Source organism: Carassius auratus, linkage group LG44F (genome assembly GCF_003368295.1).
Source record: "Carassius auratus strain Wakin linkage group LG44F, ASM336829v1, whole genome shotgun sequence".
Lineage (NCBI taxonomy): Eukaryota > Metazoa > Chordata > Actinopteri > Cypriniformes > Cyprinidae > Carassius > Carassius auratus.
This window is the reverse complement of record NC_039298.1, coordinates 5,560,263-5,587,125: the sequence shown is the minus strand read 5'-3', so window position 1 is coordinate 5,587,125 and position 26,863 is coordinate 5,560,263. Positions and strand designations below refer to the sequence as shown.

The following is a 26,863-nucleotide window of genomic DNA, read 5'->3' as shown; positions in this document are numbered from 1 at the left end:
CTCCCTCACTGCAACTGCGGTTGTTTTCCTCGGCTTGCACTAGTCAGAGATGTGTGAAACTCTATGCAAAGCCCTATTTATTTGGTAGAGATGCAAAAAATATTTCAATTATTGTCGGTAAGATAAACCAATAATTATTTTAATATTTTGGTTGATAATAATACATGGCTGATGCTAAAATTCTTGTCTAATTTGTCTAAATAATGTAAAAATAAAACCGTAATGGCTAAAACCATTCACTACAAATTAATTCAGTCTTATCATGCACAGTATTAAAAATTTATATTAATTTTCAGATTGGCTAAAGATTTAATTTAACAGTTTTATTAGCGTTTTAAAAAATTTCAAAAGGTAATGTAACAGTGGAAATAAATATGAAATTGACTTCTACTAGTGCTGCATGATTAAATGGAAAACAAATAGAAACCGTGCAAAAGGCTGTGATGTAAATAAATGTTTCAGTGGCTAGTGATGCAATTAAAAGTAACATTTACATACATATACTAGCACTACATCTGAGTCATCCACGTCTGTGTTAATGAGAATCCAGGAGAGATGGAGATGTCCTGCCCTCTGCTCAAACTCTTGTCGCTCTCTCTTCCCTAGCAGTGCACAGGATGACAGACGAGTAAACACAGATGCTGAGCAGCAAACTAGAGGAGACCGTTTGATTAGTGACGACAGTCCTGCCTGCTGTAGGAATCAAACAAACAGCACAGGCAACTACGTGGCTGAAATAAACTGACAGGGAGAAGAATGGAGAGAAAACATTTCATGTTTTGACCATGGTAATGTATCTGATCCGGACTCGGTCTTCGACAAAAATGCAATTTTTGGACTTTTGGATCAAGATGTTTTTGTGTTAATTAAAAAAAAATTAATTAATTATTTTTTTTTTTTATGACAGGCTTTATATTGACTAAAATGGAAAAGAGATTGAATGGTTTTCAGTTCCATTAATAGCTCTCAAAAGTGCATTTGTTCACAATACAACAGTGACTCTGAGTCAGGTTCTTCTCAGTGAATCAAAACACATGAATCAGTCAGAGTGGTTGCTGAAATAATCAAACTCAATTTTATACTCTAATATAATTTTTAAACTAAGGATTTTGTTATATGTCAAAATTAAAAAAAAAAAAAACCCTAAAAGAATCATTGATGGAATCAGAACCAGAATCGCTAAATTCAGCACAATCCCAAGATTATGTAGGAAACAAAATCACTGCCCCCATTACTTACACACATAGTGTGGTTTGTCCCGCCCAGGATGCCGCGTCACCAGGGCGCCTATAGACACCTCACCACGTCCTGTCCAATAGAGTCAAAGACAATGAATTACCTTCCCTTCTTAATATCTCTGATTAAGATAAAGAGATAAATAAATGCATCAATCTCCGAGCCCCAAGAGGATGGTCTCTGCTGAACGGCGTTGTGACAGCTGAAAGGCCTTGCCACCCCAGTGCTACAGATGTGACACTGCGTATAAAGGAAGGGGGCAGGGCACATGCTCAGAAAAGAAGGCAGCTTTTTGTTCAGAGCCCACACAGCTGTCACTAACATAGTCCGGATCGGTCACATTCAGCCGTGTATGCAACCATCTCACCACCCACCCTGAACAAACACACACACACAAATGTAATTCAAATGCAGAGGTTAGACAGGACAACCACTGCCCCTCAGGGATGTGCTGCATTCATGACCACATGACGTGGGCAGCCACATTGAAAATAAAAAGGCAGAAGAGGTCACTGCACCTGGTCAAACTCAGTTTTTTCCACTGCTCTGTTTAGCAAAAAAACACATCAGAATCAATTAAGTCCGTTCACCTCTAAAGCCAGCTAATCCACTTGTGTGCCATAAGCTTCCATGTAAATCCAGTTTTATACTGCGTAGCCTGTGCCCCCATTAATCACTGCTGGCACGGTCAGAAACTGGCCGCTCTGAAGGGACAGCCTGCGAAACATCAGCGCGGAAGAGGTTGCAGTTAAGGCTGCTGACACTTTTGTGGAAAAGGCAAAACAAAAGCAAACAGCAAAAAGCCTTCTATTAGCATTGCAACAACAGTTTATGAACTCCAGATCACACAGGATAATTATCATACGCAATCATTTGGTTGAGTGGGAAGCGTGTTTGTTGCATGCTTCATTTTTTCCCATGTAAAACAAGCCAAAATGCATTTATTATACATGCAAGTAATTGTTTAAATGCCAAGCTGCAGTAAATTGTTTCAAATGAGGGGTCATGTTAAATGACTGGCCCACGCGATTCATAAAACTGCTTTTTATGCATTCTCATACATTTAGACCCCCAACATTTTCAGGGTTCAAAAGCATTTAAATTCTTCTACACGAAAGTGTAATGTTAACTAAAATCATGCTACCACACATATTGTCACACATAATATTTCAGAATTTGATTTTTTTTTTCTATTCTATTTTATGTGTCTTATATTGGTGTATATTTATGCTCTTTTTAAAGGAGAATTAAAATATTTTTTTTTCAATCATCAGTTAAGCTTAACTTATACTGAATATTCTTATATATATATATATATATATTTTCTATGTGCATACAGAGGAAGTCAATGATAACCAAATCCTTTGGTTTCCAACATTTTTTTAAAAAAATGTTGTGCTCCACAAAAGAAAGAAAATAATATGGTTTTGAAACAACACATGGGTGAGTAAATGCAGACAGAATCTTCTTTTTTTGGTGAACCACCCCTTTAAATACGATTAATGATGTTAGGTGCACAAATAAGCACAAAAAATAATTTGATACAAAATGCATGTAGACCAATTACTCACAATAACATCATACCACAGCTCCTGAAACAGGGTGGCATGACAGTACGAGTCAGTGGCAGACACAGACATGCATTAATAAATGATAAAATAGCTGCTCTAATCCCCTTGTGCAGAGCCAAGTGATTTTTCCTCATCAGCGAGTGTGATATTTAGACAGAACCTGAAACGTACTCCTGAGACCAGACAGGAGAGAGATGTACCTTCGGTCTTTGCTCAGGTTTTAGCAGTCTGCTCGCTTCTAAAGAGGTGAAACTGCTTATTTGTTACCGTCACAGCTTGCCGTGAGCGTCAGCTTATCATTTTCTTTCACACTAGCTTTTCTTTTCCCCTTCCTCCCTCCTTATTCTCTCTCTCAGTGACAGATGTAGACACCACCATTGACCTAAATCACTCTTTTACAGCACATTAACCCCGGTGCCTGTCCAAACACCTCGCAGAAACACAACACCTCCGCATGAGAGGCATGTCGCTGCTGCCGCCACCATTTTAAACAGAGCCCCGTCTCTCACCTGCGCTAATTGTTAAAATGTCCCCCCATTACACGTGGGTGGCTGATGATGGAGCCTGCCAACACACTGCAACCGAAACGCAAAATGAAGCCGTGGTAGACCGAATTAATTGATTAAATGAGAAGAAGACAGAAAGCGGAAAAAATGAAGAGTCAATCAAACCCCAGAGAGAAACAGCAGGGAGTGGGACGGGTGAATGGCCAAAGATGCAATCGAGCTTGGGCGCTTCTCAACCCGGATCAATACGATTAGAACTTTTTAAAGCTCTGTTTATGAAATGCAATAATCTCTCATTTAAAATGCAGGCAGCACGTGTGAGCACGGCTGGTGTAAATGATTCATGGTTTGATATAATGGACTTCTCCAGGTGAGGCTGCACTGCAGCACTGGCCAAAGTGGTAAAAAATAAACCGTCTCATGGAGGAAAGTGGCTCGGTGCAAACACAGAGACACACAGGTGCAACATTTGCCTCACTTAATGGAACAAAACGTCACATATTTCTTCCCTCTTCCTGTTTTCTTTTATTAAACGCCAGGACACCCCAGATCTCTGTGTGAAACACTAAACGCACAGACTACCCAAGCTCATCTAATGCCAGATGATTTACTAGCTCTCCTTCAGACACCATTTTTTCCCCTGATTTCTTCCATCCACTCATTCGGTCCCTCCCTCCCTCGATCGTTCATTCTCTCCGCAGCGCGGCTCCCTGTGAGAAAAGGAAGAGATTAAGGTCTCTAGCATGTGCCTGACTTTGATTTAGGGGAAACTGGCTAATCATAACATAGACAGTTTAGAGCAATCTTGCATAATGAAACGCTCCGCACTAACCACCTAATGCATACTAATTTGAAACAATCCACTCCTGGGATTGGCAAAGCATGAAGGGACCGGCCTGAGAGATGCGAGACGATCATCAACACTTACAGCCAGGGATGTTGATGACACAAACACAAACAAACTGCTTTTTTTTGGCCTTTGACTGCAGGCACAGATTCGGATTTGCTGCAGAGGTGTGTGTGAATGCTCGGAGGCAGACTTGAATAGAAAGGTCAAGCATCATTATCAAACAACTAAATAAACAGTAATGCAGATGTTGGATGGTAACGTCACGACTGCCGCTGCTGCTACTGTGGTTCCTCCATCTTTATCCTGCTCTCGGGCTCAGACATCACATTAGAGACTGTCATATCCTGTATCGATCCTTATCCAGACAAGGCTTTATTGTGCCGCTTCTACATAGTCGCAGGAATAAAGCTATGCTGGAATTCTTCGGTTCAGACTGCATTAATGTAAACGGTGGCCACATCCACTGTGGAAGCACAGAGGGAATCTGGTATTAACACAGCAGCGAGGAAGAGGTTAGGTTGTGCATCCGTTATAAGGGTCAATGACATGATATTGTTCATGAAGTCAAGATGTAGAAACAAACAGGAAATGATGCCATAGAGAGATCCCCTTCGAACACTCAAGACTCATGTCAAGGGCTTTTAAAATATCAGATTATTTGACCTTTTTATGACAAGGCAAGGTTAGCTCAGGTTCGTTTAGGGCTAACCATTTATGAATTACTAATTCATGATGTTTAAATGAATGTGTGTGTTTGTATTTATATAGCTGGTCAAAACAGTGATGTTGTGAAAAGTTGTTACAATTTTAAAACAACCGTATTCTATTTGAATATCATTTCAGTTGAATATTCAGAAATCATTCTAATATGCTGGTTTGGTGCAATTAAAAGAAATATTTCTTCTTGTCTTATAAAATGCTGAAAATGCCTGTGCTGCTTAAATTCTTTGCGGAAACCATTCAAAAGAAAAACACTTATTTTTGAAACAGAAACCTTTTGTAATATTATAAATGTCTTGACTGTCGCTTTTAATCAATTTAATGTGTCCTTGTGGAATAAAATATTTAATTTCTCTTTTGTGTTAAAGCCAAAGTAAACGCATGAAGTCTATATTTCGAGTACAAAAAAAACTTGACATGTTTATAAGAATATTTTAAAAAGATACTTCCTTTTTTTTATGGGGGTCACTCTTATTTGTCATTGACCCATATACTAAGTGTTGGGAATTGAATATACCTAATATTTAAGTTAATTACATTCAATCAAGGCTAACTGTCTCAGCGTCCAGCATCCTCAGAAAACCACTGTGCATTGAGTTGCATCGAGTGCAAAGAAAGGCCATAGCACCAATAAAACTGTGCTCCATCAGAGGAATTAATAGCTTGGCCTTATTTACACTCTCAGCTTTCATCACTGCCAAACATGTTCAATTTTCTCCCACCACGATATTTTAAACAGTGAAAGTGTTTCCTTTCTACTGATATGACATTCCTCAGCAGAGGTGTAGCATCTCAGAAACACATTATGAGTTTAGCGCTGACACAGTGCCAATCAACACCTTTTAGCCACCTTCACGTGCGTCAGTTGAGACGGGCGGCAGCGGGCATTTGCACTTGACAGCTATATCGCTCTCCTCTTCTTTCTCTCACTCCATTCTCTCTTTTTTATCAGTGGCTAAGAGAGAACTGACAGCATATTTAACATTGCAGTTTTGCAGTGCATTTATGCTCCTCTGGCCGATTTCCCTCCAGACTCATCAATGCCGCATTACCAAGTCAAATCAGGTGGTGCTGCAGAGCTCGCCTCACACCAACACAAAACAGCCAGCACAGCGAGCATCACCATCACAGCCCGGGAGAGAATATAAAACACCCTGCTCTCACGGCTCGCCCCCTCCGTCGCTCTCATTTCTCTGCAGCCTGAGATTATAATCTCACAGGCCAACTGTTAGCCTGCCCTATTATTGTTTCTCATTTCAAGAGTCCAATACAATTAAAGGCATGCCGGTCGTTTCTACACACAACAACCTTTTCTCTCTTTTCGCTGACACTATGTTTGGAATCTTCTCATTTACTAACTGAATACTATGTGGTACATAAAATAAACTGGCTGCTATGTCCTAAAAATAGTAAGAAGCTGTAGCCATTTTTCCTACATTGTTGTCATGTGACTTCATCACGATGCCTGTTTAATTTGTCAAGTGGAGCCCTTCATATTGGAATTAAAAATGGTTATTTTGAGGGTTGCAATTTAGCAGAGTGATTTAGTTATTAACTGTAAAATCCACCATTGCCAAACTGGCAAATATAACAGATAAAGTTTGGAACAACATGACGGTGAGAATAACTGATGACAGAATTTAAGTTTTTGTATGAACTATCCCTTTAAGACGAGACCGGAGTGTTTTTACTAGTCAACTAGTTGGTGTACAATCCTAGTAAACGTTGCAGGTATAAGATATCAAGAATAAAGACATAAATAAATAATTAAAATAATTACTACATACCATCAGCTGAATCCATCTAAGCTAATATAAGCATCCATCTTTCTCTCTGTATAAATAGGCAGACAGACAGACAGACAGATAGATAGCTAGACATGCATACTCTGCACAATATAGTATCATAAAGTGGATATAATAAGTGGAGTATGGCTGTATGATTTTCAAAACACGTCCATATTCTTTCTTTCTCCTCCTCTCTATTTCACGTTCCTGACCATCTTTCTATCAGAGGAAAGGTCACACTCACTGCCCCCTTTCATCATTCTTATCACCACACTGCCATTTACAAGGCAGACAAGCTCTCCTCTGGCACAAGCTCATAGGTTAGAAGGGACAATGAAAGAAAACTGCCATTTATTACCCTTTTCTTTCTCTCTCTCTCTCTCCACGGCTGCAGAGGCAAGACAAAAAGCTCTTGGGAGGAGGAAAAGAAAAAGAGAGAGATTGTATGTGCAAGTGAGAGGAAGCATTGTGTATTGTTTACTCTGTAATTCACAGCGCATGGCGTTGATTAGCAGAGCAGACTGTGACACTGAGCCTTGGTGAGGCACTGAAGGAAGGAATAAAGCTGTTCCACAACTATCTCTCTCCCTCTCTTCCGCTTTTACTCTAGGGCACACTGTGGAGTGACTGATGGCTACAATGTGAAAAAAAGCTGCCTGGATGAGGAGTGAAATTTAAACTGCTGCTGTCAGGAGCATTATTTGGCTTTATTACAACGTGCTGCTCCGGTTGCCCGAGACAAGCCCGTCTCTACGTGAAGCAAACGAGGCAACAGCGCCTCACCTCCCTTTTATTAATTCATGCTTACAATGAGCTCGTACATGATAATTACTGACAGAAAGCCCGCTTTGTGTACTGACAGTCGACACAGAACTGAGAGATCCTTTAAACAGATGGGCATCTAATAATATAACAGTGCCCAGTTTAGAACCAACGTATAATGCTATAACATAAAAGTGTTTTTTTTTTGTCCACTATATCTGTATGTGTTTACAAATGCATGAAAATGAAATCCTGATGTTTCAGCAGCATTTGTTTTTATATAAAATTTCTCAAAAAAAAAAAAAAAAACCTTGTCTTTATCATGGACACTCTTATTTGTCATTGACCTGCCTACAACAGTGTTAAACACTGATTCAACAAGGATATAAGACACACACACACACAAAAAAATATATAACGCATTTCCAGGAGGATTTCTTTTTTTTCAAACAATAAACTGATTGTGCAGGAGAATACAAAGGCCTCCTGCTGCTCAGTGAGCATGAATGAGACTGAGAGAAATTTAATTCCGCGCTAATTAGCATTCTGCTCAGAAGAGCATGTGTCTCTCTCTAGGTTACACCCAGGTCAGGTGACAGTGGGCGGTTCGGCAGCAGCCGCTGGGTTGGCAGCAGCGAAGGCTCTCAAGGGAAAGTAAGTGGCAGAGCCCCTCTTCTGCTCTCCAGTCTGTCTGTCCCCTAGAGCTACTTCAGTCTTTCACAAAACAAAGAGCAATGCTGGTAGCGGGGAGGTGCTGGGCTCATCTCTTCCTCCGCAGGCAGATAAAAACAGGATTACAGGTAAATACCCAGAGAAGAGGCAGCCTGGAAACACACGGTCTTAAAGCCCTTCTCCAAAAGCCAGGAACCACAGCCCCTCGGAAATGTATGCCACTCAGTTGCGAAGCGCAAACGTACGACCCCGCTGTAATTTGCTTTAGAAGTGAAAAATGATTGCATGTGACTACACAATAATTAATCTCGCCTCCGAGAAGGGAAAAAAAGGTTACGGAGCTGCTTCAATTACGAGACGATTCCACCTTTGCTAACAGACAAGATTGGATTCAAAGAGCACTTGCGATGACAAAAAGGAGAGACAACTCCAGTGTCATCAGAAATAGGCAGTGATGTGGGAAATCAATGGTGAGATCAATCGCGCGCCAGCCTCCCTCTCTAGAACAGCGGGGGAACGGAGCACTTTACATAAGCACTGATAACCATCAGGGAGGCAGGCTTCAGCTCGCTGATTTACTGCCACGGACCCCCCGAGACACCTTCAGGTGGCAGAGCAGCTCTCTTTTGCTATCACTGTAACCTTCTCAAACACATTTTCAAAGACACACAGTCAGGGGGAAAAACATCACATATACTCTATTTAAGCTGTAAGGTTTGAGAGGTTTAGCTATGTGATGATGAATAAAGTCAACAAATGTGTTGCTTGTTAGGCACAATGTGTAGTGTTTACTAGGTTTGCACACCACCTAAGAACTTTCGCACTGCACGCTGGTCCCGGAAAATTGCTGGAACATTGCCGGATTGCCTTCTGTGTGAACGGAAAACACATCCCGGGATTGATTCCGGGATTGGTCCCAGGTCGGGGACCTAGTAACATTGCCGGCTTCAGTCCCAGAACGAGCTCTGTGTGAACAAAAGCCAGAACCAATGCCATAAAGCCACAATGCCGTGTAGTGATGAAGCATGTTATCGTGCGACTCTTTTACCAGCTGTTTTGAAGGCAGGTCAGCATTCACAACAAAAAAATGTGCAAACTGTAATGAAGCAGAGCTCAGTTAGCTCCTCACTATCCATGCTAAAGCTGAGATCGTTCGCCAGCTTAAGTGAAAGTTAACGTGCCTAGAGTTGTCGACTCATACATTACACGCCACATCCTGATGTCACGTGTCATTACGGGACCTTTATGGGTTGTGTTCTGGGAAATCACGGGCAGTGTGATTGAACCAAAATGTAACGATCCTTGAACAATTGCCGGATCGCATTCCCCATGTATTATCCAGGATCTCAGTGTGAAGGGGCTATAGTTGACTAGTAAATACCCTACTCTGGTCTCACCTTAAAAGGATAGTTCAAAAAAAAAAATTTGTTCCAAGCATTATTTGTTGAATTTGTTTAAAATAATCAAAAAGTTCATAAAGATATAATAAAACAAATGGGTAATGGACTTATAAATGGGCTTTTTTTCCACACTAATTCATCTATTATATATATTATGTAAACATAAATTTCATTGTAGCGTGTTTTCTACCATTTTCGAGTAATGTGACATGATCTAGACTTTATATTAACCGGCATCAGCCATCCAAAAATCCATATCGGTCAACTATTAATCAAAGGTGCTGCTCACAATGCAGCCACATATGTGTGCATGAAATTTTGTGTGATCACGTGACACGGGTCTTTGAGTTTGATCTATATAAAAACGCACTGAATCCGATGGTCAAAACAAATTTGGGTTGCTGTTATCTGTGGAAATAAACTGACTGGATATGCATTTGATATTTTACAATGCGATCAGGTCAGAATGCATGTTATTTCATCATACTATCATATTATCATACTATGACATCACTATGTAACAATTTTCAATTTTTAGTACTTTTCCAATGTAAATCATTATGAAATAAGTAAAAACCTTAAAGTGATACTATACACATGTTTTTGTAGACCAGGCTTACAATACAACCTCAGTTTTATACTAAATATCCTCAACCTCTCTATTAAGGGAAGCTTGACTTAAAGACCTTAAAGGCTTTTAAAGGCAACTTAAAGGCACTAAATATATAGCTCCTGATATTGTAAAAAGCAACAGAATATTATCCTACTGGTTCATTGTAGTTACTCAAACCGTAGCTAGATGGAAAAAGTGTTTTGCTTCACAATATCACGTTTGGCTGGACTGCTGACCAAATAGCATCATGGTCATGTTCCGGCCACTTATTTAAATATGCACAAGTATATAGTGGTAATCAGAGTTGGGAAACAATTAGAAGGCAGATGGTAGAGAATGTGCAGTAGCAGTCTGTGCTGGATGTGTGTCTTCATTAGAGAGCAAGAAGTAGCAGCTGAAAACACGCCGTGTGCTTTCGGCCGATCGGTTAATTAGGATTTTTGCTGCTTCGTTTTGCGTGAGAGAGGCGGGAAGTGGAAGGTTGATTGCCTTTTATTATTCGTCTAGCAGCTTCAGCGCTCGCTCCTTCTTTATTGCAGATGTGAAGTGTCTCGGCAAAAGCATCAATTCCAATAATTACAAGAAAGTGCAAGTGAGAGCACGAGCCATCGCTCATCTGCGTTCACCCGCAGCCGTTTGTACGGTGACGTTCCCCTTGATGACAGCATGTGACGGGAGCATTTAAAAAGCCCACAGAAACACACACGTCGTTCTTCAAATTGGAGGATGAATGGAGGAGAGCTGCTCTCCAAGTAAAGAGGAATACTGTAATAACTGCAATAAGCAAAAAGGAGGTGCGTAAACATGATAAGAGGGCCCTTAAGAGTTTGTTGTGAAAAATAAAGCTAAAAATGCACACTGTCAGCGCAATGTGTGAACATTACACCTCTGAGCAAAGTGTGCATCTGTCTGAACGGAGAATTACTCGCTTAACAGTTCGATTTGGCAGAACCTCAAATTACACGCCCTAGAAATCAAAGAAGACAAAATACTTGGCTTAATAGCTTTGCTTCACATTGCCACATATGCAAGGAAAAGAAACATCCATGTAAAGCCAAAAAAGCAGAAAAGAAACAATGATGAAATCAAAAGCCAATCAAGGTGTTCATGCAATAATAATCCACAGCTTAACAGAAGGAAAGCTGATATGAAGAGTGTGTCCTACAGGTCCCAAATGGTCACTGATATACAGAAAACTAATTTTCCTACACAGTAACTCGGCACCAATTCCCTACCACATCCACAGATCTGTTTAATAACATTTTTAAAACATTTAACAAAAACCTAACACTATTAAAATAGGGATAAATATTTTTTTTCTAACCAACAAAAAATGACACTACAAGCTCTTTCACACCCTAAAGATGTGTGAGTGCTGGCTGAACTAACCCCTGACTCGTTTCCACTTATTACTGAGGCTAATGCTGCCATTTGAATAAAATCAATACTTCTGTCGACTTCGACTTTAAAACATTTCTTGTCTAATTTCTCCCGTTGATGTTTTTTTTCATGAGGCAGTGCTCTGTGACCCGTCTGTGACGTGTGAAATCCCTGGAGCATCCAATAAAAAGGTGGGTGTTGAATTAGCCCGTCACCGCACTCAAAACAACCACCGTCGCCACTTACACTCTTCCATTATATGAAGAAATATTAGGGCGACTATCTCAAGCACTAAATTTTGAGTAGACACCATCAATTTGATAGCTTTTCAGCATAATAGAAACCAATAGAAGTGCCAGCTCATTGTGGAAACACAGGACGACGTCTGAAATCATTACAGGTGCTCAAAGTGGTGGATGGTTTTAAAATCAATCCATTTGCAATGTGTGTATTTACTTGCCATTTCAAGAGAGCCTCATCTGCTCAGTCCAATCAAAGCCCCTCAATGCAAATGCTGCAAACAGAGAAGAAAAGAACATACGGGCTGGCACAGAACGAGAGAGCAAGAGCTCCAGGGTAACGCTTCAATGATAAAAGAGAGGGAATCTTGTTTTGATAAGTGAGTTACTGGCCTTCACTACATTTTCCTGCATTCCCGAACCAGCGGGTTCATTAAATGCATTGATATACCTGTCAACCTTATCCAAGCTGCTGTGCTTGGGATGGAGAAATGCAGTCACCTTTGCAGGGCTGAATCTTTCAACAGCTCGAGGCAACAGATTTATTACAAATTGATCCATTAGATAGTGCTGCCGCGGTTTATTGTTTACGCCGTTCCTTTTTCCCCTGCTTGTCTTTGCCACAATAGCAGCATGTAATAAGGAGGAAAACTACAGGTGAGAACTCATCGTCATGCACCACTCTACACCAAACCAGAGCGAAGAAGAGGTTTGGAGAGAAAGGAAAAAAAAGAGGTGCTGTAAGCAACCAATATGCTGTAAGCGGTTGTGCTGTGAAGAGGAAGTGGTCGTGGTGCAAGGGCAAATGAAGGGCGGAGGAGTGGAGAGCCTTAGAGGCGCTCTCTGATGAGTCAGGACTGATTAGAGAGCACAAAGACAGCAGACCACCCCCTCCCTTTCTCAAGCACATAATTCACACCTTCAGATCCTCACATATTCCCCATTAAAACATCAAACAGGACTCTGCAGTAAAAATCCAGCACTGGTGTGCCAGTATAAATGACTATACGACCTGCTTTATGACCGAGTCATTAACAATGCCAAGTTTTTATATCAGCGTCTGACGGTGGCCTCTGCTGATCTGAAAATAAACCGAAGACCAGAAAGACTGAAAAAAGCATTAAGGCAAATAGAAAGGAAGAAACACTGGGGCCTATGATGTTGGACTGATATGACCTGGACATGCAGCCTCACATTTATTGTTTTCATCCATTACTGCCTATGGGAGCAATCAACTGTTAACAATTATTATTATTATTATTATTATTATTATTATATAGACAAACAAGGCTGTCAAAACTGCTAGAATGATTTGTGATCGTCTTGGAGGCATCAGTTACAATGGGTTGAAAAATATAAACTATGAAAAATCAGCTAGAGACAAAAAAAAAGAAGGAAAATCTGACCACGCCCCAGCGTTTATTTGCATTTATAAAATATAATCATTAAATTAGTTAATGCATTTATTAAGTAGAAATCATTTTAAATGTCTTCACTTACTTTTTGTCACTTTCATGAATGATGAATAAAAATATTGATTTCTCTATCTTTTTTAAATATTATACAAAGGTTTGAGGGGTATCATTGTTTCCACAAAAATATTAAGCAGCAAAACTGATTTTAACATTGATAATAATGAGAAATGTTTCTTGAGCAGCAAATCAGCATATTATAATTATTTCTGGAGGAGTTTGTGACACTGAAACTCCTTTGTAAACAACAACAAATGTACAAACATTTCTAATGACGAATGGTGCATTTCCAAATGCAAAAAGCGTGTCACACTACAGCCTATTATATAATCACATTACAACCGTTGTGAATTTTATGACAGCACTAGCAATCTCAAATTCTCACCGCCATTCATAAAAAGTCGCCGGGTCGAGTAACACGTTTCAGCGCTGATTCTGCTCACGTTTGGCACTTTGAATCATTTGAATGCTTTGAACTGCAGATGTCTCCGCGAGCTCTTACAGCACTCTCTTCGGACCATTGCTTCTTTGTGGTTTCTTTTTGCAGTTATTTTGGTAAAAGCTTAAAACCATTTGCGAAATTTTAATCGTCATGCAGTAACCAACCTACCCACCCCAGCAATACACCCCCCCCCCCACCAAAACACTGTACAAAGTCACTGTATTTATTCATTTTCCAGCAAAAATGTGTGTTTGTGAACTTACAATCATCATAGTGTTACACTACAGCTATATAAAAAAGGCGTTTTATTTTGCTGTTATAGGTAGCTGTAGAACATCCAATTGTCTTCCATATTCTTCAGATTAAATCATATTTTTAATTTCACATTTCAGAAATCTGAAACTAATAAACACAAACTAAAAGTAGTAGTTTTATAAAGAATCGATAGCTAGGGTTTAGCTAAGGTTAAGATGATTCAGACGCTTCTGCCTTGCTAAACAAGCTGGATCAATATTTAAAAGCACTGGTTTAAAGGGCCTGCAGGTTTATATGGAATGTAACCGAAAGGCACATGTCAAACACACAGTGCAGAAGCCCAGGCTCTCTTCACCTGGACCGTGCTAATGCATCGCAGAAAATTTTTTTTTCTTTGCTAATACATCCTCTCCTCTCCGCTTCTCTCATTCCTCACACTAATGCACTTACAAATGGACAAACCAGACTAGAAACAGACTCAGAGTGTCAAGGAAAGCAGTGACTGTCTACATCCATGCGTATGGGGGGGGGCATTAGCAAAAGACTGTACAATACTTCATGTACTACTCAAGGCAGCTGTAGGAGTGAGGCAATAAAAGCACTGGTATGCAGAGACCATGTTCAATTTGTGCAGTGTTCACTCCATGTCACATTATTACAGCAGCCAATCTTCTACCTAATCAGCAGTGTGACTGTTTAGTCAGCAGGGACCAAGCTATATGACTCCGTTCTCTTACAAGATGCCATCCTATTTTCCACCGTCTCTACTAACAGCAGACAGGCAGCCAAAGTGGTTCACCATTAAAATAAAAACACCAGTTTGTTAAAAGCTCCTGCTCTCAGGATACATCCTGGATTCCTATAGTAAGCCTTTGGTACTTTCAATTCCCAACATCTGATTTGGCTTGGTTTTTAAAATCGTGAATGCCCCCCCCCCCCCCCCCTCCCCAGTTCTACATGATGACTCCCATAGCACACTTCTGTCTGATCTGGGAGGACATCTTGGAGCAATCTGGAGAAGGGTCCCATTATTCTTGAGCATGCTACTTTAAGCTGTTCACTGGCAGGAAGTTCCATCAGCAGCCCTGATAAGAGTCTGGTCACAGTTACATGGTAAAACACAGCCATGGTAAAACACACTGCATTACAAAGGCAAATGTCACTGCTTGACTGCTTTTGATTCTTGACCCTTTTTATGCCATTATAAACTGCTGACTTAAACTATATGCTTTTCATAACTGTGTGAATACTAAAAGGAACTGGCCTGTTATCCATCAATAAATTTAAGGGATAACCAAAAGACAGCTAGTCGCTATCACAATAAAAAAAATTACAAAAATTTTAATAAAAAAATCCCTGATCATGACCCTAATGTGAAGCATAGAGATTTTGTATTTTACCATGAAGGGGTTTATTATGCAATAACAACCATCTGATTTCATATTATCTCAATTTGATTGACATTTAGAGAAAAAAAAAAAAAAAAAGGGGATATCAAATAAATTCCAACTCAAATATAATACACATCTTTAATTATTAATTCATTATTATCCCACTTGTATATTATCTTAAAACGTCCTTAAAACCAAGGAAAACAAAAATCCCAATATATTTACTATAATTAATTAAAAGTTTAATAAAATCAAATCACATAAAAGGTATGGCTGGAATGTCTTTTTTCCCCCAAGGTATTTATGGACATTTAGAGGTAATAGACAAATGGAACAATTAAATATTTATTTAAATTGAATTACTAAATTAGCATCACTTTCTCCTTTTTGTTTGTTAAACTGTCTGTCATCCAGCTGTCTTTGCAATTCCTAATAGTTCTTCAAATCCGTTTTCATTGTATTCCTAAGTATTCTAGAGAGCCATGTAATGAAGATACATAACATCTCCACTCACTGACTGTGCAATGATCAAATATCTATTACATTTGCAGAAGTGATTAGGCTACAAAAAAAAGTATCTTTAAGCTACACAGTTTGCAGCACAACCTAAGCATAATTTACTGCTTTTTTCTCTCCTCTTAGACGCTACAAGAAAAAGGACACACAATACATTTGCATGACTCGAAAACTGTCAAGAAACACAAGGAAATCAGATCTGCTCAAGAAGAGCGTCAGAGAGGAAGAAAGAAGGCTTGTCTCATTTCTTCCAGGCTGCCTTGAGTGTCAGCCTAATTTAGGCCTGCCGCAATAATAAATATATCGACTATATGTACATGACCTCCTCATTTTTTGTGACACAATATATCGGCCATTATATTTACTTAAAAAATAATGTCTATATGTTCTGTACATTCCAGTTGCATCGGTGTAGTCATACAGTGCTAGTTCAAATTTTAAAAATGCATCTACAAAAAAGTTTCATCTGCAGATATGGTCTTGTTTAGGGATCTGTGCCTTTGTGCATACGGACATCTGACTGCTAAGTAGTGATTGTGTTTTTCAAAAATAGTGTGTGCACCCTTAATTTACAGAGAATAGAAGATCAGGAAAAATCTGTAGATGGAAAAATCACCATACAATTTCTTCGTGCATTTTTCTTTTTTGTACTAGTTGCTTCACAATTTTTGTAAGAAAATATTTTTTTGCTATTTATTCAGGTTTTTTAAGATATCTTATATTTTGATACTCAATTTCCATGTTCTAAATATTCTTAAAAATGTAAAGTTTTTTGTCATTTGGAAGTGTGTAGGCCTTCTTGCATTAATATATTGTTACATTATATTACATTAGACAATTTTTTTTGTCCTTCTCTTTGTTTATTCCTTCTCTTTCTAGCTTGTACTAATTTGAACAATCCCTAAAACTTGGTATTACAAGCACTTCCTGTGTCTGTTTGCCTATTTAAGAAGAACTGCTTTATGCATCCCCCAGTTGTAAGTCACTTTGGATAAAAGTGTTTGCAAAATGACTAAATGTAAATTATATATTCAGTGACATAAAATGGTCTTTAAAATAACAATAATATCGCTTATCGCAATGATTTCTGAGGCGATATATTGCACAACAAAAAGTTGTAAACGTGACAGGCCTAAGCCTAATATCTTAAAACAACAGATGCAGAAAGCACTGCTGCAACCAATTATACCCGCTTTTTGCATTTGTGCTTCACACATACACATACAGAAGAAAGAATGAAAGAGCAGGACTGTTATGCGTGCTGTCAGACTGTTCAATTTAATGAGTACACAGAATATGAATGGCCCATCAAGAGCTCTTCGAAAGGAGCATGACAGCATTGTCCAGGGCATCAGATCTTTCAAGGAGGAATCATGGATTTCCAACAAACAAGGGTGATTTGCAGTCACGCTGTCTTTGCAAATCAAAGCAGACCTCACAGTTGAACAACAGCCGCATAAAAATGACCTACTTGACTATACACACTTTACACACTATGAGGAAAAGGCAAGAGGCAAATTAATAAAAGGACACCTCTTTAGACCAGTGATGAGATAATCTAGAAATTAACTTTTACCTCAATTCATTAAAGTGATGATCCAGTTTCAGTTAATGCCAGTCAAAAGCATTTATGGCATAATGATGATTACCTCAATAAATAATTTCAAATGGTTCCTCATGTTCATCAAAAACAAAATGGAGATATAATGGAAGGGAAAGGGGTCAATTTAAAAGCAGACATCTGAAGCTTATACATTTACATAAGCACTTGCATAAAATTTTCTGTTAAAGCTTTTGTATTTAAGCTGTAAAGCTGTTTCAATTATATAACTTTACACAAAAAAACACAGCAAGCAATTTTCCATACTAAAATCATTAACATCCATACTCCTTTCACAGGCCAATTAACTTCCATTGTAAAGGTCCATTTACATCAAGAAAGATAACTACAACAATAACTATATTAGCATCCACAAAACGCATGAAATCAATCTGTTTATTAAGCACATGCTGCAGTTTTGTCGTCTACCACTTTATATTTGCCTCCGTTTCTCAAAGCACCGTATGTCGCGACATTGTGACACATATCCAAGTCTGTGCTAAGCCGCACACAGAGTTGGTCAACTATGACATGAATTAAGGCTCGGATCAAAAGGATCAGTATGTCAGTATGATGGATCATTATGTAAATGCTGCCTCTCCATGCCTAAATATTGACAAATCAGCTCGGAGAAGCGAGGCAGCGAGAGCACACCAGCATCCACATGGGATCTCCCCTCCAGTCGCCTGACTGACACTTCATAGGAAATGTCTTACATTTACAACCCATTATTTACTGCTCTCCCTATGATTGCTTCACACTGGCCCTGGCAGCAGCTGCCCCAAATTGTCCTCTTGGGTGAATTCTGAGCACACTCTTGCTAAAAAAAAAGATGGATTCACGCCATGCCAAATACACTAACCAGACTACTTCTGTTGTCACTAATTCCCCGATTGCTGCCCCTATCCTACAAGAGCACGAGAATCTAGGACCACACAAGACAGCTTGACTGATGTGGATAATACAGCGAGACGCAAGTGTATGCAGCAGGCTACGTCTCACTTCACCAGTGATGTTCAGCTTTAAACTGTACTAATACAGGATAACTGAGGCCCGTTCACACCTAGAATAATAACTATAATAATTACTATATTGCCTTCCATCCACATCAACAACCCTTATCATTCTGTTTCTTATAAGTATGTGCTGCAGTTATGTTAACTGCTGCTATAAAATCTTGAGTTCTTCAAAAGACTATGAACATTCGAATGACAAATGTTGACAAAGATGAACATTGGCTGAAAATGAACTCGCCTTCAGGCTGTCCAAGATGAAATTGTTTCTTCACTTGAACAGACTTAGAGAAATGTATCATTACATCACTTGCTCACCAATGGATCCACTGCAGTGAATGGGTGCCGTCAGAATGAGAGTTCAAATAGCCAATAAATACATTACAGTAATCTAAAGTAAGCCAAAATAATCCATTATAATGCTTCCTCTGATGAAAAAGTCCATCACTTGTTGTCCTCTCACATCAAACTCCAAAAACATATATGTTTGGAACTGTTTTCTTTTGTAAACAGTGTTTGATCTGTGCATATTTCTCTCCTGATTCAGACGAGAGAACTTTCTCACTGGAGAAAACAATATTATGGACTTAGATGAAGATTCTAAGAGGAAATCTCTTAATGATGGACTTGCAGTTTTTTACTTCACAAAGCAATAATTGGAGGACTGGAGTCACATGGATTGTACTGTGAAATTTTTATCAGCTGTTTGGACTAAAGGCTTCTAAAGGCATCCATTTCAAATATGGAAATGCATGCACTGTGTTTGGGAATCAAGATTCAAAAGGCAGGATGCGGCTGAATTGAGTGCTTCTTTTGCGACGAGAAGGATGTGCTGCGCTTTAACCTGTTTTCAAAAGCTGAGCCAGGCCTATATGTACGGCAAATACAATAGGCTGTCTCCTTCTGGGGTGAAAAATGAGCACAGCTGTGAGTCAGTGTGACACTGATTTTGTTCAACAGTTTACATAGCTGCTCTGTGATACCCTTGAGAGTACTCTCGTGCCCTTTGGCCAGCAGAGAATGATTACTAATAGCTTTCTCCTACACGGTTAAGACTCCCACACACTCTTTTTGTAGCATGACGCTGAAATAACAAGATCATCAGAGAATAGCAAATTGACAGTTAATCTAGCAGCTTCTATGTTTCTGACAGCTATGTGGACAAATACATTAGCTACAAACAAGAACCAGTGGTAATGTCAGTGTTATAAATTCTTCATTAAAAGGCATCATGTTTTGTTAAATGGGTGACATCAGTTAAGGACTGTGTACCACCAAATGCTCATGTGATAATCCCAGCCTGTTTGATTGTATTTTACTTTCTTTCAGCCTGCAAGAAATGGAGTGCTGAATGGAGCAAACATAAAGCTAAGCCACTGTGATTAAAAGAGAAGTCTATTTGTGAGGAGAATGTCATTTATTTTCGCAAGCCTGCAAAATAATTAAATTGGCAATTACATCTCAATTGCATCTGTAGAGCAAGACCACACCACAAATGAATCTCCAATTTTCATTTTTATCCAAGAATTGTTGTATTTACTAGAAATAATACATTATAATATAATTCTATACAACATAATATTACAAAATATTTTATATATTTTAATATGCATTTTAAAAAAAATTATGACTTTACAAGAGAACATTTGTATTCGACTTGCATTTGTATTTTTTGTATTAGGTAGAAATAACATTCATATAATAATTACATAAAATATCAGCATTATAATTGTTTTTAATAGATTTTAAATAAGAAACTACAGTAAATAGTAAATCGATTCACTGAAATATTTTTGCTAGAAAACGATAGTTTAAAATGAAAACTGTCATGTTTTACAGCACTGTTTTGATGCTTTTAAGATTATCACAGGTCATTTTTGCAATTTCAGCAAAACTTTCTCAACCATCTCTAGACAACACTATCTCAGTGACAATATAGAAGAACTTGTACAACACAGAAAACCAGTTTGCAAAGCATAAACATGGTTGTAAAAGCTCAGTAGGTGTAAATTCATTTGGAACAAAACACTGGTCCAAAAGGGCAAGAGGCGTTCTGTAAACCGGCCTGAAACCTGCTTGCACTGGCCTTGGTCCAGTGGGCCATTCCTTATTGAGCCCTGACAAGCACAAAAAGCCATGTATACTAACCAGTCAAGAAACATGAAATAGCATTATTTCTATTTAGCAAAACAAAACAGCTTGGCTGAACACTTTATGGGAGACTATCAATCACATTGGATAAAAATGACCACAAAAAACACCTTTCTGCCAATTCCAATCACAAGCTGTTGAGAGTGCCATTTGGTCTTAGTGCAACACAGTGGCAGGTGGTTGTACAATTCAACCTGTGTTTACAGCATGCTGAATGGACAAGAAAACAGTGCACGATTATGATCTAATTCAGTATATTTCCAATTAAGTGTGACTAGCCGGCTCTAGTTCTACATCCAGCGACAAATCTTTGTAACTCTGCCACACTTCACCTAAATCAAACTGGAAACTGGCTTAATAAAAACCAGTCGCATCTATGAAAACCATTTGTTGTTTTCCAAGGGCAAGAAAGCATAACGCAGATCAAAACTTGGGCTTCACATTTGATTAATTAGCTGGTTTATTGATTCCCCATGTGTAAGCTAAAGAATTTTATGTTAAAACACTATCAGCACAATGACGCTACACAGCTTACAAACCAGTATCACACATCTTACATTAAATAGTAATACAAATAAACATTATTACAGTTACTTAGATTCTTGTTTCTGAGGACCACAACTGCTGAAGTAAAAAACTTGTTTTTATACACCATTATAGATATATTGTGATGCATATGGCGTGTTTATATATATGCATATTGTTTGGAGATTTGGAGATATTTAACATCACATCACTTGCTCACCAGTGGGTCCTCTGTAGTGAATGGGTGCCATTAGAATGAGAGTTCAAACAGTTGATAGAAACATCACAGTAATCCACAAGTAATCAACACAATTCCACCCCATCATGTTTGTAATAAATCCATCATAACAGTGTTTTATTTTTCAAACGTAGCTTCCATCTAAAATATCATTACATAACGCATAATAATACTACTTCCTGTGAAAAAAAAAATCTGTACCATTGATAAAAACATCTTAATAATGGATTTGATTCTTACAAATGAAGAGCTTTCCATTTCACAAGACATTAATTGATGGACTGGAGTCATGTGAATTAGGCTAATTGTGGATTATTGTGATGTTTTTTTCAGCTGTTTGAACTCTCATTCTGACGGCACCCATTCACTGCAGAGGATCCACTGGTGAGCAAGTGATGTAATGCTACATTTCTCCAAGTCTGTTCCAATGTGTGACCCAAGGATGAGCAAATTTTCATTTGTGGATTATTCCCTTTAGTATGTACCAATTAAATAATCTCCACTGTGTTTCTGCAAACATTCAAAGTAACAGTAACAACAAATAATAGAAATGCAATCAGTGCCAACCACCTGTTTACATCTTCAATCTTCACTGTCAGTCTACTTCATTTGTGTTTTCATCTATTCATCTCTTTTAAATCAGTCAAAGAACAAATTAGTATCATTTTGAAAACTGTTTAGCTAACCAGTTTTAGCAACAAGCTACACATACAAATGCCCATCTGAACCTCCATGACAAGCACTATAAAAACAGGAGATTGATCTTTCAAAGCACACGTCTGACAAGCCAGACACTAAACAAACATGGTGTGTAAACACGGTCACATGACCTCTCAGGACACATTTGACAATAAAACTATGTGGTCAAGAAACCAGGCTTGATTTAGAAATCACAAGACAGGCGAGACTGATGCTTCTGGGTGACCTCATGAATCTTGCAGCGACACTATCTCAGCAGATCAACATTAAAGGCTAAGAGAAATTAAAAACTGAACAGTGAAGGAGCGCGCATTGCCAACAAAGCGCTCGTGACTCGGGTGCAAGACATAATAAAACACGAGTCAAACTATCAAGTTCAAACCTATCCCAACTCTCTTATAACCCATATGACCGGGTTTAAGTTACTGGCCTTCGAATGACTTAATGTCGCGGTGTTATGATTATATCAGCTCATGAATAAAAGAGAGATGATCTCTGTGATCGTTGGCACACTCACACACACTCTGAAGATGAGGATGATGATGCTAGCCCGCTAGCTAATGTCTCTTGTTTTAATAAAGCATAACACCTCCTCAACGACAGTTCACAGCGGCTGTAACGTTAATTAACAAACGGAGCTAATTACTCGAGCCAGAAAATAATCCGATCATCTTCCGTACAGCCGAAAAAAACGGTTAAAGGCGGAACTTACCTGAAATCTTTCTTTACAACATCAGAGATTTTGTGTTTTGAGATGTTGTAGTAACTGAGCAGCAGTTAGCGGAGAAGAGTCATGTGCCGCCTCAAGTGTTTTAGGGTCGTTTTACACCACTGGCACACCGATATTAATGATATGGCTGTCACTTATCAATATTTATGGTGGAGAAGTGTTAGTAACGGGTCAGTGTTGGGACACAGTGTTATCTTTCTCTCTCTCTCTTCTGTAAGAAAGAAACTCCCCCTCGCTTGAAAGCCGCTCTTCCTGCGAGAAGAATAACATGCGCGTGAATACGCTCTGCCCACTTTCCAGTGTCGTGTGCTGCGATTGGTTGAACGCGAGCAGAGCGTAAGAAGCTGACCAATCGGGTTGGTTATTTTGTGATTTAAAAACGCGCGTGTATGTGTGTGAGTAGTTTTGTGTGTGTAGGACAGTCTAAACAGTGCCAGTACGATGGTAGTGAGGGGAATTTTAATTCACATAAGAGATTCTCATTTTTTATTCGTTTAATTGAATTTTTCTCTAATTTTAATCAAATCTAAAATTTGCATGAGCAACCATTTGGGCTTGAACTGTTTTTGTTTTTGCTGTCGTTATTGTTTTTTTAGTTTAGATTAGTTTAAGTTGAGTGAGCCAGGTTAATGTGCTACAGATTATTTGAATTGAATTATTTATTTAATGTCTATAGCTTTGAGGATTATTGTTCAAACATGCAAATAGCTGTCCATCACATTATATTTTCCCCTCCACTGATGTACTTTTATCAAGCTTTGATCTCTGCAAACCAAAATAAAATTTTAATGAAATATTTCCCCCCCAATATTAATATTTTATTATTAGCTAGCTCAACACTGGATAGCTGCTTTATAACAGAAAATAAAGTTGTAATGCTTATATATGCAGTTATTAACTGAAAGTGACAATAACTCTATTTCTTTGTCATGTATATTTTTGTTGTTGTTGTATAATAATACTCTAAAGCTGCTTGAATTAAGGCTATCTATTAAATAAATAGTATATAAAACAAATGGGACGTTACTGGACTTTACTGGAGTACTGAACTGCAGAGCTCATGCAAACATCCACATTGCTGTAATCAGATGCTTTCTTAACTGCTGCTTTCTCACCACTGTCAGTTTTTGCTGTGTTTATATCATTATTGGGAGGAAAGCGTGCAGCATATATTTACATATTCATCCAAACACTGCTTAGCAGCTTCAGGTTCAGCTGCGTTAACTCTGATCTCAAGCGCTGTGTTTTCTTTTCTTGAATTGCATCAGGAAAGCTGAATTATAGTCTTGCACTACAGCGCCACACTGGTCAAACTGCATTATTGCAAACATTAGGTCAAACGAGATCAAACGAGTACTCAACAACAAAATTATTTGTTGACCATTTTTTTATTGTCTACGTTGTCAATAATATCGACTAATCGTTTCAGCCCTAAAACCCCCAGTTGTTAGTACGCTATATTCATCTTCACGTACATAGCTATGTTTTCAGATGCATAAAATTGGAATAGTGTAAATCACATTTCAAAAGCATAAATCTGTTCACTTCTATCTATGAGCATCATGACCTTGTATTTGCAGGATTCTCAAGCTTTAAACACCTAGCCAAGGAGGGACCACATTTTTCTTGCAATGCTCTTCCGTAATATACCTCTCTAGTGTGGTTTATAAGCACATGCAGTGTGCGGCTCCCTGCTGTGGACATGATTGGTTTATACAGTAGTCTTCCACACTTTGTGTTTCTCCCTCTCCTGGTTCAGTCAGTCCCAGCGGATTCATTCAGCAGTGGGTCATTGAACATGACCGCTGAGCCCTGAATGCTCTACTTAACCTTCTGCTGTTCTGTCATGGATGTAATCACACAAAACAATATCATATCGGTTTACATTTAACATTTTTATCAGTAGCCATGTGTATTTTTAGTATGTACAGTCACTTGGTGCATTTAACAACATATTAATGGTGCTTTGGATTAACTGACACAATCCTGTTTTGCATTTTTATAGACGTTTGGTGAAAATGTGTTGCTGTTTTGCATTTTTTACAGTACACACATTCAAGGGAAATAAACTGGATCCAGATCTTATCTAATTCTCTATTAGCATTCAAACTAAACTGAAATGCAAAGAAAAGAAAGATATATAAACGATAATGGTGAGGATTTAGATTTCACTATTTAGAATAACTTGAGCGGAGTATAAAATACATTTTGATTCATTTAGTGATTCCTTCGGCAATCTGCAGATACATCGTATCATCAAGTGATTTAATCAATAATAATTATGCTTTAACAATTATAGTTATTTATTTTTTTAGCTTTATATATAAATACCTTTTTTTTAGTCAACAGACCTTTTTTTAAGAATCTAGTATTATAATTAAACTAAAATAATTAAAGTATATACAAAGAAAAAATATATAATTTAGTCAACACATAAAAAATATACTTAATTTACAATTATATCCTATATAAAGCCATTTACTGAAAATCATTTTTGATTTGTAGATTAGATTTCTGGAGCCAAGCACAAGTATATTACAAGTGCAGCATTGTCTAACAAAGAAAAGGAAGCTAGGAAAAATGATAAATGGACACACTGTGGCATCATAGTGTTGGAGAAAAGAAAAAAAAAACAGACTGAAGTCTAACTGTTTTGTGTTACGGTGTAATGATCACAGCTGGCTGTTTTCTCCTCTCATTATGATAAAGGTATCAAGAGGCTCACGCCAAGATATTGTGTGGGAAACGGATGGCTTGTTATTCTATTGTGACATGACAGGCTGAACGAACAATAAAAATGGGGGAAGAGAGAGAATTTTTGTCCGAGGGTCTTGATTGGAGGAGAAGGAGCGCGCCGTGATTGATTTCAGCGGGAGATGGCGAGGAAGGAAAGTGGATTCAGGAGGTGTCTGTAATCAGAGAGACAAAGCCAAACGTACAAGTGCAGTTAGGAGACAGGTTCTGTGCAAAAAAAAAAGAAACAACACACCTCCCCTTCCCTTTGTCATTTGAAATATGCAAGCTCTTGATACAGAATACCATACCTCGATCATTCATGCCAGCATAAGACAGATGGCCTGAATCTCATTTCCACTGCAGTGCTACCTTGTCTTGGCAGCTCATCTGAAACTCTGCTATTAGTAATCCCTTACATACTGTGTGTCAAGGTATAATGTACATCACAAATTTATGGCACCTTTAATCTGCCAAATTCCATACACACACACACACACACACACACACACATACATATATATATATATATATATATATATATATATATATATATATGTATATATATATATTTTTTTTTATCTAAAGGACTGATGACACTGAATGAAGGCATGGGTTTTTGTGTTGTTGGAGCTTTGAGGAGTGAAATATAATGAGGATTACAGGAGACAATAAAGCACAGTGAGATTTGATTGTTATTAAATCGTGAGTGGATTCATGCTCCCAAAGGAATACTGATGGCAACGAAAAACCTGAAGGAAATAAGTATGCAAGTGCACATACTATGCAGATGAGAATTATTCAATTAATACATCATAAACGCATACAATTATAAGCCCTTATGATCATGATGCATTTAAATTCAAAGCCATGATGTTCTTTCATCATTCCAGATTTAAAAAATAATAATAATAAAAAACTTTCCTTTTTTGCAAATATGTAGTGTATCAAAACTGAATATGAATTAGCTAAGCGACCTTGTTGCTGGTAAATTTGTATATTTTTATGCACTGAAATATTACATCAAAATATTATTATTAATTTATTATTAGATCCAAATCTGTACGAGTTTCCTTCTTCTGCTGAACACAAAAGAAGATATTTTGAAAAATGTTGGTTACTAAATCCATTGACTTCCACGGTATGGAAAAAATACTATGACCATGAAATGATGACAACTGTACTGAAGCAGTTACTTAATCAGTAAAATGTTTGCTTTAACAAGTCAGTAAAAAAAAAACTGTTTTTGGCACGTGGTACATGCAGCCAAGAAAAGAGGTGACATACTAGCCAAGATTGTGCATTACACTAAAACAACGACAGAGGGCAGTGTGGAATAAATCACGATATACTTTCTCAAAA

General features: G+C 38.2%; 1 protein-coding gene across 2 annotated transcripts in view; it reads right to left on the bottom strand.

The window, feature by feature from the left end:
* Window positions 1-23,003, bottom strand: part of LOC113068401 (arginine-glutamic acid dipeptide repeats protein-like) — a 144,431-nt gene extending 121,428 nt beyond the window's left edge. For both annotated transcript variants that reach the window (XM_026241176.1, XM_026241177.1), the window contains exon 1: window positions 22,751-23,003. The gene's annotated coding sequence lies outside the window, so the exon portion shown is untranslated. The remainder of the gene's footprint in view (window positions 1-22,750) is intronic.
* Window positions 23,004-26,863: the final 3,860 nt, after the last annotated feature.